General features: G+C 38.4%; 1 protein-coding gene across 5 annotated transcripts in view; it reads left to right on the top strand.

Moving 5' to 3' along the window:
* Positions 1-548: 548 nt before the first annotated feature.
* The window catches only part of Atp8a (ATPase phospholipid transporting 8A1), a 37,338-nt gene continuing 23,898 nt past the window's right edge, over positions 549-13,988 (top strand). For 2 of the 5 annotated variants that reach the window (XM_076785514.1, XM_076785518.1), the window contains exon 1: positions 549-1,085. The gene's annotated coding sequence lies outside the window, so the exon portion shown is untranslated. Of the gene's footprint in view, positions 1,086-8,039; positions 8,059-13,988 lie in introns of those variants that run through there. The other 3 variants (XM_076785519.1, XM_076785517.1, XM_076785516.1) reach the window with 3 other exon arrangements.

Genomic DNA, 13,988 nt, shown 5'->3' with positions numbered 1-13,988 from the left:
TACAGTGACTACCCATTTCGTTGATATTTTCTTCAACCTATCAAGGCAAATCATTAGGGGTCTTATATGGGTATATATATGTATATGTATATCTATTTACAATTCTCTCTATAGTATTTACAGCTTCACTCTGTGACGTTTGCTGTGTATATATCTAACTTACAATGATTATTACCGCAGACTTAGTAAGCCTGAAATGAAATCACAGGCAGGGTATAAAAATAGACATAAAATCTTACAGACTTTCATACTTTCATCACTCCTATACCTCGTCTGTGGTTTTATGCTTCAATGTCAGTACATTACCAACTTGGAAATTTGTTGTAATATATCATAGCTCGGTAAGGTAGTCGTCTTAGGTTCGAAAATTCATAAGGTGTACAATCTATTCTTCTATCACATCTGTGGTTACACTCACGAGTCGGTACGTGGCGTCACCTAACTAGCGATGAAAAGAGTTAATCTAAGCGCAACGCTGCACCATACTACTTTGTGTATGTAGAAGGAACACTCGTGTTTCGCGCCAATAGCCCGAGGGGTTAATAATAAATAAACTGATTCCGTCATATGTTACGTTACTCCAACATGTTTTACATCGAGTACATAGAATCTAGGCAGTGCCTATAATACACGACGTAGATCTCAATGGTGTTATATGTATACGCGGCTGGGTTGCGTTGCTCCTTTGTATTGCTCGCGAGCGAAGCGAACCGCGCAGATCCTTGAATTGTTAAAAAGAAAAAAAAAAGAAAAGAGAGAGTCAAGTAAGGGCCGAATTACTAAGCGCAACAAGGTATCTCGTATATTGACGTCAACGATCCCTGTGGATCGTCGTTGTTATCGTTCGTCGTATGTTTTTATTGCGTCGGAACACACGGCATTGTACATTTTCGTTCGAAACCAGTTTACCCGGGCGCAGCACAGCGGGTGTGTACTAGTGGCTACATTTACTGTGTGTGTGCAAGTGCATGCTGTGCAGCTTCCTTCGGGTTTACTTGGATTTATCTACCGACGCCGTGAAATGCTGACAAGTTGGCGACATGAATGCGGCAGTATAGTTCATACGGACACACCGCACAGTCCCTGTGAGTACTATTCTTCTCATATATATTACATTATCCTTCGTGCCTAACTAGCGTGTACACAAAACATTGGAGGTTATACCCCGTATGGTCAACGTTTGAAGTGTAGGATAGAATAGGTAGAAAGTAGGATACGCAACAAGAGAACGATGTTTATACATATTCGTGTCAGCAATTAATTAATTCAAATTATGTTATCCTATTTAAACATTTTTCGTGTGACTGAAGCATGTATCACGATTTTTTTCGTATGCACACTGAAAGCCACCTTTCAAATAAATGCCTTAGGCCCTGTGCTATATTTACTGAAAAAAGATAGATACAAGATATTACAGGATATTTTTTATTTTTATTCGCGAACATTGTACATAGAAATTTTTTTATTTGTTAATGGAAAAAGAAAAGAAATTTGCTACAGAAATGCTTAAATATCATAAAAATAGAAATAATTCAAGAAAAGATCGTTAAAACATTGTATGCAGTGGTATTTTTTAGGTGATGGATAGGGATGGGAAGGTGGAAAGGTAAATCAAAAGTATTTCAGACCTATGAACACTGTCATGTAGTTCTGTAGATACTAAATCGTTAATGTCACGAGTATTTGGAATATTCGTACTATGATTTAGCGATCTCCTTTCACCGCGCAAGGTAGAACGATAAAATGAGTCACTCACGAAGTATTTACTGTACACACGGTACTTTCCAACGGATGATAAATAACACGACGATCTTTGAAGAAATTGCATTCAGTCGGAAATAACTTTTGCTCGTAGAAATGGATACCTTTACTGGATTTTCACTCTCTACCATTTTTAGATCGCGACCGGTTTGAATTGAACGTTCGTGGCGAGCATCTCGAGAAATTAAGTTAGAGAACTTCGTGCCGGTAAATATGGTAACACGAATTAAAGACAATTGGCTCTTGACACAGATGAGATGCCGGCGAACATTCCCGCGCTAATTTTTGCAATGATTATTTAGAGGCAGCTCGACGAAAACGTTGGTGGGAGAAATTTCATATCGTTTGCCATAGCTTTACGTTACAACATATGCACACTACCGCGCTAACAAATTACGATACCAACAAAGTATGACATAAGGAAGACGATGTAGTTATTTTTGATCGTGGTCTCATCTGAATATTAAATATTCATATACATGTTGACTGCTAAACCGATAACCATAAGCATCCTACACGAAGGTCAAGATTTGTGACAGTGATTACGTCTTCAAATGTTTATTTACAAAACCTAATAAAATTTGGTTCTTTAAGTAAGGTAAGGCACTCAATTGCTGTGGGGGTACCAATTACTATGCCTATGTTAATCATGCTTATTTTTGAAAGAACAATGAACATATTAAAATAGAGATATTAAATTTTTCTCATTAAAATCAGTTAATATATTTGTTATATATCTCTTTTTTAATATTCATTGCGCTTTAAAAATAAGTATAATTAATATAGGCACAGTAATTGGGTCCCTTACCCTAGATTTCCATAAAAAGTAGTTTCTGAGTTCATATTTGTAGGATATGGGCCATTGGAATCGTGATTACAGCTCTTCATCTATCTGTTGAGAAGTCAATTTTCTTCTTGTTGGTTTTTCATAGATTCGAAATTTTTTGCAAAGTATGTTCACAAAATCTTCGCAGGAACGTCTTTGCGCTTGTAGCAGTTAAGCTTGGCTACTTGTTGCATAATGCATCGATCATGCTGATCCGTTGAAGCCGCCTCTCCATAGTGTCTTTGCCGCGTCCTCCTCTGCGGCGCACGAGACCGGACCAAATTGGTCAGCCTGGCCCGCGGACACCCAGTATATGCGCCGCGTGGTGCCCACACAGGCACACGCGAAAAATCGATACGTTTCGTTTCTTTCATTCAGCAATATGGACTTGTTGGCCTTGTGATAATTTCACCCCGAATTAATCGATAACACTGGTAGCGTGTAACGTTAAACATGAGGATCGATCTACGCCACCGTCCATCCATCCACTTCTCGCCTATTCGGGCCACACGAAAGTGAAATCAAAGTTCAAGAAAGCCGGCTTTCCACTGTTTCCGCTGGATGGACGGGTCTTCTTAATATTCGATGGGATGATGTTCGAACGACCGTCGGAGCTACCGGATTGCCTAGCCGAGCAATGCCATCAAAGTTTCATTTAAAAATTAAATGAAACGTGCTCACCTGCTCCCTCGGACAAGCCGGTTTCGAATTATACGCGGATTCTGTTCTTCAACCATTTCTGCAGTTCGTTTCGAATCAACGTACATATTTAGCGTACCTTTACAGTTTTTTTCTTTTTATCATGACTAGGCTGCAGATTTTTATGCAAATGACAAAGTTGTCTAAGTTAATTCCAACCTACAGGAGACGTATTGATCTTTACTTATTTTATTTATAATTTTAGCGAGTTGAAAATGGTACAACAGTATTTTTAAATTCTTTAAGTGTTTTCACTGTTTTGCATTTGGTTTACTAATTTTTAATATGTAATCGTGAGAAATAAGAAAATAAAAATGTATGACGACGCCCCTTCGTTTATACATCAGATAATGTAAATGATATATATTTACTTAGATACACGTGTATTTATACTATTTGGTAACTAGTTGGTCACAAAGTCTATTTTTGATGAACACTTGTTAGTTTGTTTTGCTGTGGTTTATATGCAAGAGAAACCGATCTTATTAAAAATTGACTGTAATTAATGTTTTTAATTGTTCGCGGTTCGCAAATTTCGGTTCTAGAAATTGTGATGCCCGCAAAACAACAATGTATCCATGTAGAATAAAAATATCTAATTATATACGATGACCTAGGCTTCGTTTTGCACAGAACAAGACAAAAATAGTAAATTTTATGAAATAATTATACTTTGCTAACTCATTGTTACGAATACTTGGAAAGTTTATAATTACATTGAAACAAGAATTTTCCGCGTTTTCAAGTGTTGATAGCGACAATAATGAGTTAGTGAAGTATAATTATTTCATAAACTTTACTTTTGTTGTCTTGATGAGATATGTTTTGAAGATAGCTTTTCATTTAAATTTAGTTTTTTAAAATCAACTAAAAAGATAATTATTATTTTGTATAAAGATCCACTAATTACTTAAATATTTATAACATACATTTATTAATGATGAGTAGGTACAGTAAGCAGGAAGCAGTAGGTAGAAACACTTTAGACCACGTGTTATCAGAGTCGATTAATTCACAAATAGGAAACGATATGTTACATATTTAAATTAAACGTTTTATCTTCTTTTTGGCCTTTAGGCTGTCAGTTTATGCTCTAGTCCAGTGTCGCCAGATCAAGACTTGCTCCCCCACTCTAACTTCCCCTTCCACCGTGCTACTCCCCACGCTTCCGCCGCGGCTCAGTCACGTGACACGTTCCGTCTCTGTCGTACATACTCCGGTACTGGCAGAGAGAGGGTAACTTTTCCCCCTGAATTCGTGCTCGCTCCCCTCATCTGGCGACACTGTTACAGTCATTGGTGCAAACGGCGGAACATGGAATCGATTGTTCATCATGTGAGCAGCATATGTTGCAAAACGTTGGCCAGCTTTTCATTTCGTTGTCCCAATTTCCTAAAGTTATTTCGGTAAAGAACGGGAACGGTTTCTGTTCCGGCCCCTTGCAAATTTTCGTAGATACCATTAAAATCCGCTTGGCAAAAATCCTTCCACACTCGATTATGAATCTGCTTTGCGGCTTTTCGTTATTTATCGCGTCGCCGCCGTGCCAAAATTGATCCTATCGAGGACCATTTGGAAGAACTGCATGGAATATTACCAAGGAACTTCTGTTTCATCAATGATCTTTCACGAAAGAAGCAGTCATCGATGACCCAATAAATTTCCGAAACGTTTCTAGTAATAGCGATTATCGATTATACGTACAGTAAAGTGGATACGATTTGGCGATTGATTGCTTGCTTGATATTGATTGATCGCTTGATTTCGCTTTTCAACGCTCACTCATTATCATCTAACCTTGGGTTCTAATAGAGGTGACAATGTGGTTCAGTGGAATTGGCAGGATTATCAGGTACATTTTTAATAAGATTTTGCGCTTATATGAGACTTTGGAAAGTTGAATTTATCAATTCCATTATTATACGTTAGGAGTCGAATACACATTTTTTCGTTTCTTTAAGAATTGAATAGTAGCGTGATTGCATACACATTTACAGTGTCTGCACACCAAAATCTGCAACAAATGCATAAATAATCAGCAGCTCAGTTACAATCTATTGACATACGAGAAATAATAAATAATTCGGTTTTAATTGAACGTAATTACTTGTATAATATAGGTTCGATTATTGTATATTTCAATTGAAATATCGAAAGATAAAGTATGATTATATTCATTTAATTTATCATTCGCTTCACGGACTTAATTGGTATCATTTCTGAGAATTTCGCGCGTACGAATATAATTTATTGTTTAAATGTCAATACGAAATATTTTAAAAGCAGGCAATCCAATATTTAAATGATCGTATCCCGATAGAATTGATTCACGTGCAGAAAACGGATCGTGTGTAATGTTTCAACGTGATCCGCGCACATGCACGTCAGCGCAGATAATCTAAATGTTTGAACAGCGCCAATTGAAAAAAAAAAACACTATTTGGACCGAAATCGACACAGGTTTTTAAAATGAAATTCACCGATGTCGTTTATTTCCGCACTCGATGTTTATGGTCGATCAAATATTTGCCAGCTTGAAAGCAATACATACAGCCAAACCTATTTTTGTGCGATCCTTTTCTATGCGATTTTTTTTTTGTGCGATTTTTTTTACGCGTGTATGAATGCCAACGGTGTTGGCATTATAACACCATGGTAATGTTCTCACGACAAGATGCGCGTTTTGGATTACGACGAGTAGCATTGAATTATGTGCATTTTGAAAATTTCTCCATGTTTAAAATAAGAAATTAAATTTTTTAAAATATTTCCATGTGTAATTTAATTCTTTATTTTGTTTGGAAAGCACTTTCTCGCTATTTCGTAAATCTTTAATATATTTTCTAAGTGAGACTTTTTTTATGCGGTCCCCCTCCACAGCATAAAAAAATTTTATTTAACATGTAAAAAATTATTTGCTACAGCTATTTATGAAGTTTCTGAATATTTTTTTTTGTGCGGTTTCTTTTATACGGTCCCTATCTACCGCACAAAAACAGGTTTGACTGTATTACAGTAACAAATCCATTGTCCGATAGCACATCGAAATAATTATTTAAATAAAGGGAAATTTTTTATATTTTTAAGGTGGACTAAAACGTAAAAGATAATTTCCCTCTAGGGTCAGATTATACTTGGCAGGTAAGACGCTGAGGGTCTGTAAACGCTAGATACAAAAACAGGGTAAACAAATTCTGTCGGCAGAATTTGGTTACCCCGTTTTCGCATCTAGCGTTTATAGCAGCGATGGGGGCGGATGACTGCCGCAGGCAAAACGCTTCTTCCACCAACATCTCCCGGCTAGGGCGGGACGTACGAGGGAAGAGACGAAGGTACGAAGCACCGCAGCGCGGCGAAGATGCGAGCTGCACGAAAGAGACGTTCGTGCGGAAAGCAGGCAGCTCAGGGGCTCCTACCGTGCCCATCGCTGGTTTATCTATACATAGACCCTAGGTTTATTTGGTATCATTTTCATTAGAAAAATGTCACGAATATGTTGGTGAAAGTCCCATGAAAAATAATGAAAAATAAAGAAGTTTTCCCATTGGATTAACCCTTTCGGTACTACTGCCGCCCATTGGCGGCATCCACCAAACGTTCTCCGGGTACTACCGCCGCGCCTAAAATCGGCATTCACGGAAAGCATTCTCGGAAAGAGTATCATTTATCTAACGACACTCTACAATATCATTACTTTACTATTCTGTGTGTAAAATTGCCGGCTGCTCTAATCATTCCATTATATGATTAGTAACTTTCTCGTACCACGAATGTATAACCGCCGGCCAGCTCTTCCGTACCGAAAGGGTTAATAGTGGTCTCCTGGTCTCACACCGATATACCCGACCCGTGTCGTGTTCACACTTGTCGGCGGCGGTGACGGCTCTCGAGCTTCTTGGCCCCTCACGGGGTATACCCCGCGGTAGTAGGGATATCCAACGTCAGCTAACGTAACGGTCTTAGGCGCCTTTATGCCCCTTTCTCACTGTATATTAAAATTTCTTTTTATTGAAATAATTATTTTCTGCTTTTTCGTCTTGTGTGTGTTGCCATCCAGTTCTGAGCTGTGTTTAAAGTTTCAAATCTGTAACTCATCGGGAAGTTAGTTTAAAATCAATTGCAAAATGTGTACCGAACAGACAGACAGACAGATAAGAAAGTGAGCTAATAAAAACGTGGTAATATACAGAAAATACTATATAGTATTATGTAAAGTATAGAATGTATAGTTTGAATTGTGAAATAATTCTTTCTGCGAATAATGTATGCGATGTAGTGTTTTTCGTTAATAACTCCTTAATAAAGCCGCGGAGAACATTTTATCAAAGGAAATAGTTTCTTCCAATGAGCTCAGGAATTACCCTTATTAAGGAAGTACAAGATTTTTGGGACACCCTGTATAGATAAGAAGCAAGATTTCTAGCTAATCGCGCTTGTTATATCAGAGTCCGCTGTTTTCGTTCTTGATACGATAACATTCTTGGTAAATGATTGATAATATGATATATGATGTATATATAAGATTTAATGTCTGCGATTGAAAGATACAGTATTGCAGGTCGTTGGTACAATAGTGGCTGGTGACGTACAAGTTCGGGAACAGCGATGGGGTAATCGGTGTAGTAATTGGTCACCGTTATTCTTTAATTCAGTGGTTGTTGCAAGCATTGAGGGCGAGAGTCAGTGAGTAAGTGGAGTTTCGTAGAAGTCCTCGGTCATCGCGAGAGTAGTTCTAAAACTGGCGTGGATAAGCGCACACGGAAAGTAACAAGGCAAGCAAAAGAAAAATTCATAAACAAAGGTTTGATCAAACCTTATCATTGCAAATCGTAGAACTCTCGACATCAATTTTTCTTCCGTTCTGTTTATCGTGAGTTCGTGTACAAACATCCATAGTTCGTTCGTTTAGCGTGTACCTGTGGAATGAGGGACCAATTAACGAAATTAGGAATGGGTCGTAATTATCCGTTATTCACTCTATGATTTCATGTAATAAACCTTTTTCCAAGAAGGTGCGGCATCGTATATATGTCTTGTCAACGCGTCCAACACTGTCCCCGACTGCAAACACGAAACCCTCACCGTGAATACACTACCACACCTTCGTGTACGCACCCATAAGGGCCACTCCTCCTTGTTACACGATTCATCCGACCGACTGATCTGTTTTCAGGCTTGATCCGACATGCGATTTCATCCACTACCAATTACTCGAATCAAGCAATTTTTTTCGAGATTTTCTGTTCCATTTTTTTACGGGGTTAAACTATACGTAATCCTTCAAAATTTGATTATTTACCTTAAATGACGGTTTGAAGTCTCTAGAGTAAAACGTAAAAAGTTCGAAATGTAAATATTATTTAGTTTGAGAATGAATGAGCCGAACGTGTACTCGTATAGATATTGGCGCGCCGCTTCGGACGCGTTTATCTTGAAACGACGCTTTTCAGAACCGCGTTATCATTATTATACATATGCTTTACACTTCAAACCAGTTGCGTGGAGGTATAATTTTCTACGCGACTGCGTGTTGTAAGAATGAACGCACATCTGCAGACTGGCAGTACAATTTACAGTATAATTTACACTTTACATAAGAAATTACAGATGAACGAATTTATATTCAATATTTTGAGTAGATTAAACGCGACTGAATATTCTACTAAATATTTTCAAAAGTGTTTGCAATAGAAATGATATTATATATTAAATAAGTAAAGTTCCTCGAGCTAACAATAAATAATAATGAAATTTTCGTTTTATGTGAAACCTTCAACACTGAAATAGAATTGTGAAAAAAGAGAGATTCTTAAGATTACCACGAGGTACTGTAAAAATGCAAGAACGAGGAGGGGTCGGAAAGTAGTTTCGTTTTACTTGTTACTTCTATCGCGATGAAGCCACTCCCCCGAGAATGTTTTCAAAGTCAAAGAAACGCGAATCGATATTTCGTATCTCTTCTTGTCTTTTTACCTTCGGGTATCAGTCGAACTATATTCAAATTAGCTGTGGAATTTAATACCTGTAATATCGGATAGAAACGGAAACAGTGAAACAAGGGTATACCTGCAGGAGGTGTGTCTTTACGTCGATTTTTATCGATGCTCGTAAGTGTACTCTAGAGGGTTGACATTTTCACTGGTTCTAAAGTGTAACAGCCTTAGAAGTTCCAACAATTTATCACTGTTAAAGGGCAACATCGAATAGTATGTAAAGGTTTCAGCGCACAAGCTGCTTATATTTTGACTGCCACGGTAATAGGCGCACCGAACCGTCTAAAATCGATAAATTTCAATTACCAGACGACCCCTCGATCGTTTCCACAAATTTCGATCGATTTGCTTCTGTTATAGATACCCATATAGTAGCACATGCTACTGTCAATGTTATAGACCACCAATTCATGTCTTATTCCATATAAAGCAATCTTCAACTGATATCTCGATCGAGATTCAATGAATGCCTTATAAAGCTTCCTATTGTATCTTTAATAACCAGCGGTGAGGTTGATAGTACCATCGCAATAACGTAATAACTGCTCAACAACTCTGCGGTACAATAACCAATAGACACACGAATCTGAGAGTCGTTCTTCTTTATTGCTCTCAGTTTTTAAGAAAACTTGAGAAAAGTCAGATTTTCAACTCTAACAATTTTTCAGAACGATTTCGTAGATTTTCCAAAATGCGACAACAAATTTTTGTACATCATTATGTGGGAGCTGTTCGACATATCAATACTTATAAAAATCGGCTGTTTGTTGTCAAAACGCAAAGAAAGTTGCAATTTGTTGGATGGCATAAGTTTTAGACGCAACGCTGGCAATGTAACTATAATTACGGTGCAGAGAATTTCTGCACAGACCAAACAAGCCACAATGGTTCATATAGTGCTCTATTTTCGAGAAACTCTGACCAGAATGTTATTGGTTGCGTGCAGCATTGAACGAGACTCCGCTAACGTGTTCGTTTATTTTGCGAACCATTTGCAACGATTGCGGTCGGAAACGTGAATAAGGCATACACACGTTCGCGTGTAACGCCGAGTTTTCCAGAAGCAAAGTGCCTCTTTGAAAAAAGTATTAGACCAGACCTTCGATTTACTTTTTCATTGGGACTCCAATAACGGGATGCGCTGTACCGTTGAATTCAAACACATTCCGACGTTCCCTTTAACACGTTAGCCGCCAGATCGGCCATATACGGGTGACACTAATATTTAATCGGCTTTAGACATTCATTTTCATCGGGATAGGTACAGAATCGAATTTTATTGGGACTTTTAGAATGGGAAAGGATATGAAGTTTCAATGACTTGAAGTGGCTACCAGGAAATGTGTAACTTCTCCAAATCCAAATGGACCCGAGTCCCGCCACCCGAGGGTAAAGTATCGCGTGTGAAACTTAAACCTGCGTTTAGCATTAGGCTTTCTTTCCCGAGAGAAGCAACGCGAGAAAGGGGACGGTCACAATAGCCACCAGCACACTCTAATTACTCCGGGCTGACGCGCATTTCGGTGAACGTAGTAGTTTGGACAGCAATTGTGACGGTCCCTGCACCTCGGATTTTCCATATCGAAAAACGGACTTAAGCCAGCTTAATCCATGGACCACGGTTAATTCGACCAGCTCGATCACGTCCATTGTGCCCAGTAGCGTAGGATTCTTGACAGTACATGTCTCGCCTGTACGCAATTAATTATTGTATGCGGCACTAATGAAAGCTGACGACGCATTACGGCCGAATTTCTCGAAGCAATCGCGGATAATATCAAACAGGAGCTGCGTATGGTACGCGCAAAGGATTGCGACTGATTTTCTCTGATTGCTGAGGAATTGCGAACGGGTGCGAGACGCGTTTGCCGGTTGAGAAGGTATGCTACATCCTCTCGACCGGTGTCGAATCAAAAATTAACGAACGACGATTAAATTTCTTCTCTAATCCCTAATGGCGATTAACGACGCGAGAAATTTTATGCGTTGAGGACAAAAATTCGGGGTTTTTCACCCCCTTTTGGGACCCTCTAATTTAGTTCTAATTTTTTGGCCAAGTGGTAGTTTATGTCAAGACAATCAGATTTTCGCATAATGTCCAGTGGTTAACCCTTCGAGGATACATATCGACATAACAGTAAGGTTGGAGTCATCTGTTTCGTCACTAAGGTCGCAAAGGAATAATATAATTATTTATATATCACAGGGTCAGTAAAAACTTTTATTTGGAACAACTATGTAAGGCTTTGACGTATGGTCTGTTTCTTTGACAACAATGTTTTCAATGATTAACCCTTTGCACTCGGCGCTATTTCCATTCTAAAACTAAATTTGTCTTCCGTCTTAGAATATTTTCATTGTATTCGTACGAAACTGATCCGATTTACACATATAATGTTTAAACGTTTAGTAATCTATTAAATAAAAATTTTGTAACGTAACAAATATTTTGTAATTTCTTTGAAACAATGCCACAACAATTTCTAGTGGTGCTTCAGAGTCACCACTCGAGTGCAAAGGGTTAATACCCAGATCATCTGTGTGGTAGAACGTAGGGCCAAAACATAGGACTAATCTATCTAGTAGACATGCGTTGGTGGAAGAAGCGTCGCGAAAACATTAGGAAACCCGATATTCCCGCCTCTAGGAAACGTAACCCGGCTTGTAATCTAATCACGGATTAGTTCTCGTTATCTAGCACCGTGGTTGCCACACAATCATTTTGTACAAGTCTTAGTTTGCAAAAGCGGGTCCTATCTGTGATGCTATTTTCACAGTTTTTCATGTTAGTGGATTAACGCTGCACTGCATGGGTTAGGTCAGTGATATCCATGAATTGTTTTGCCTACGGCAGGCATCCGTGCCCATCGCTGCTATAAACGTTACATACAAAAACAGGGTAACCAAATTCTGCCGACAGAACTCTGTTTTTGTATCTACCTTTATAGGCCTTTAGCGTCTTACCTGCCTCGTATAATCTGACCCTAGAGGGGAGTGTGTGTATTGTCATTCAGTTCTGAGCTATGTTTAAAGTTTCAAGTCTCTAGCTCATCGGGAAGTTAGTTTAAAATCAATTGCAAGATTTGTACCGACCAGACAAACACAGACAAGAAAGCGAGCTAATAAAAACGTGGTAAAAACGAGTCGAAGTTTTGACTCGTGCACTGGAGTGTTAAGTTTCTCTTAAAACGAAAAGTATTCTCGTGACTGATTGTTAAAAAAAGAACAGTTTTTCACGTCGACCATAATACTCAGCTAGAACAGTGTGCCGAAATCATTTCCACGATCAGCCGTTCCAGAGTTTCCGTGCGTAACGTATTATGTCCGTACAAAACCAAAGGTGACTAAAGGTAACGCGCGACACGTGACGAAGCTTATCAGCGGAAAATTTTCCTAATGCACTGCGCCTGCGGTCTCTTTCTTTGACGATCCTTATCTGAAACAAGGATTTCATGGGAACAACCACGCCAACAGCAATTTCCCGAGGCCTTCGTCGTTCGAAAATGTCCTGCTTCGTTTGGCCTCTCCCACCACGGACAGTAATCCTCCTGACCTCGTTTCGACTTTGCGAACTTTTTCAGTCTGAACGGCATCGTTTCCGTTCGAAAATGAAAGGAAAAAGCACACCGTCTCCCGCGACACTTGAAAATTAAAATTCATTTGCAATTTTCGCAATTCCGTGCACACGTGCGCCACAATTGCCTCGGATCTTGATTACGTTCGTTGAAATATGCTACCCGCGTCATCAATTACTTGGTTCATTACGATTAATAAGCCACAATGGATGGTATTAGGCGGCTAGTACCACCAGCTTATGATTTTCTAGCGATACTGCATCCTTGATTGAACGTGAAGCGAATTAATTAGACAGTGCACGCTTATATAGATTAATAACCATTTTTACGGCATAATTATGCTTTTAGTTGCTATCATTTTGCTGCACAGGATCCTCTGTCATAATATCATGTAAATTAAGATAGAAAGAGGAAAGAAAAGGAGAAGGGAAGTAGAGTAATTTGGTAGGAGGTCATAAAAACCAAAGAGAAAAGGGGTGCAATAGATGGAGATAGAGAAAAGAAATAGGTAGATATATAGAAGCAACATAGGTATACGTGAAGATAAATATAAGATAAGGGAAGCATTGTAGAAACAGATAGTAGCGGTAGGTTTAGACAGAAGTACAAATGGAAATAGTAAACAGGGAGACGGAGAAATGTTGTACAGTAATTTCTCTATATACAGTGATTCCCAGTGATAAACTTTATCAATATTAGACTATACTACTTGAATTTTTTCAGAAGTTAGAACAATTGGTTCGCTGCATAACGTGAAAAAAAATGTTTGTTTAAAATTGCAAAGAAAGTACTAAAAGTTGTATTTTTCAACTTTTTTATGCGGGCTTATATTAAAAATGTAGAAGGTGTGTTTTGTACATCTGTATCACTTATACATATTCTGAATATTTCATCTAAATCGGTTAACGTTGCAATGAGCTACAAACGTTGAACGATGAAATCTTAAGGGTGAAAGTCGCAGAATTTTGGCCTTGTCAGGGAATTTTGCCCTTATGCGGTTACTTTGAAATATCAGTAGCTCATTGCAACGTTGACCGATTTTGATGAAATTCTCTGAATATGTATAATTCATACAGATCTACTAATCGTACCTTCTAAATTTTCGATGTAAGTCCACACAAAACAGTTGCAAAA

Source organism: Halictus rubicundus, chromosome 3 (genome assembly GCF_050948215.1).
Source record: "Halictus rubicundus isolate RS-2024b chromosome 3, iyHalRubi1_principal, whole genome shotgun sequence".
NCBI lineage: Eukaryota > Metazoa > Arthropoda > Insecta > Hymenoptera > Halictidae > Halictus > Halictus rubicundus.
The sequence above is the reverse complement of the archived record's forward strand: the minus strand, read 5'-3'. Positions and strand labels throughout refer to the sequence as shown.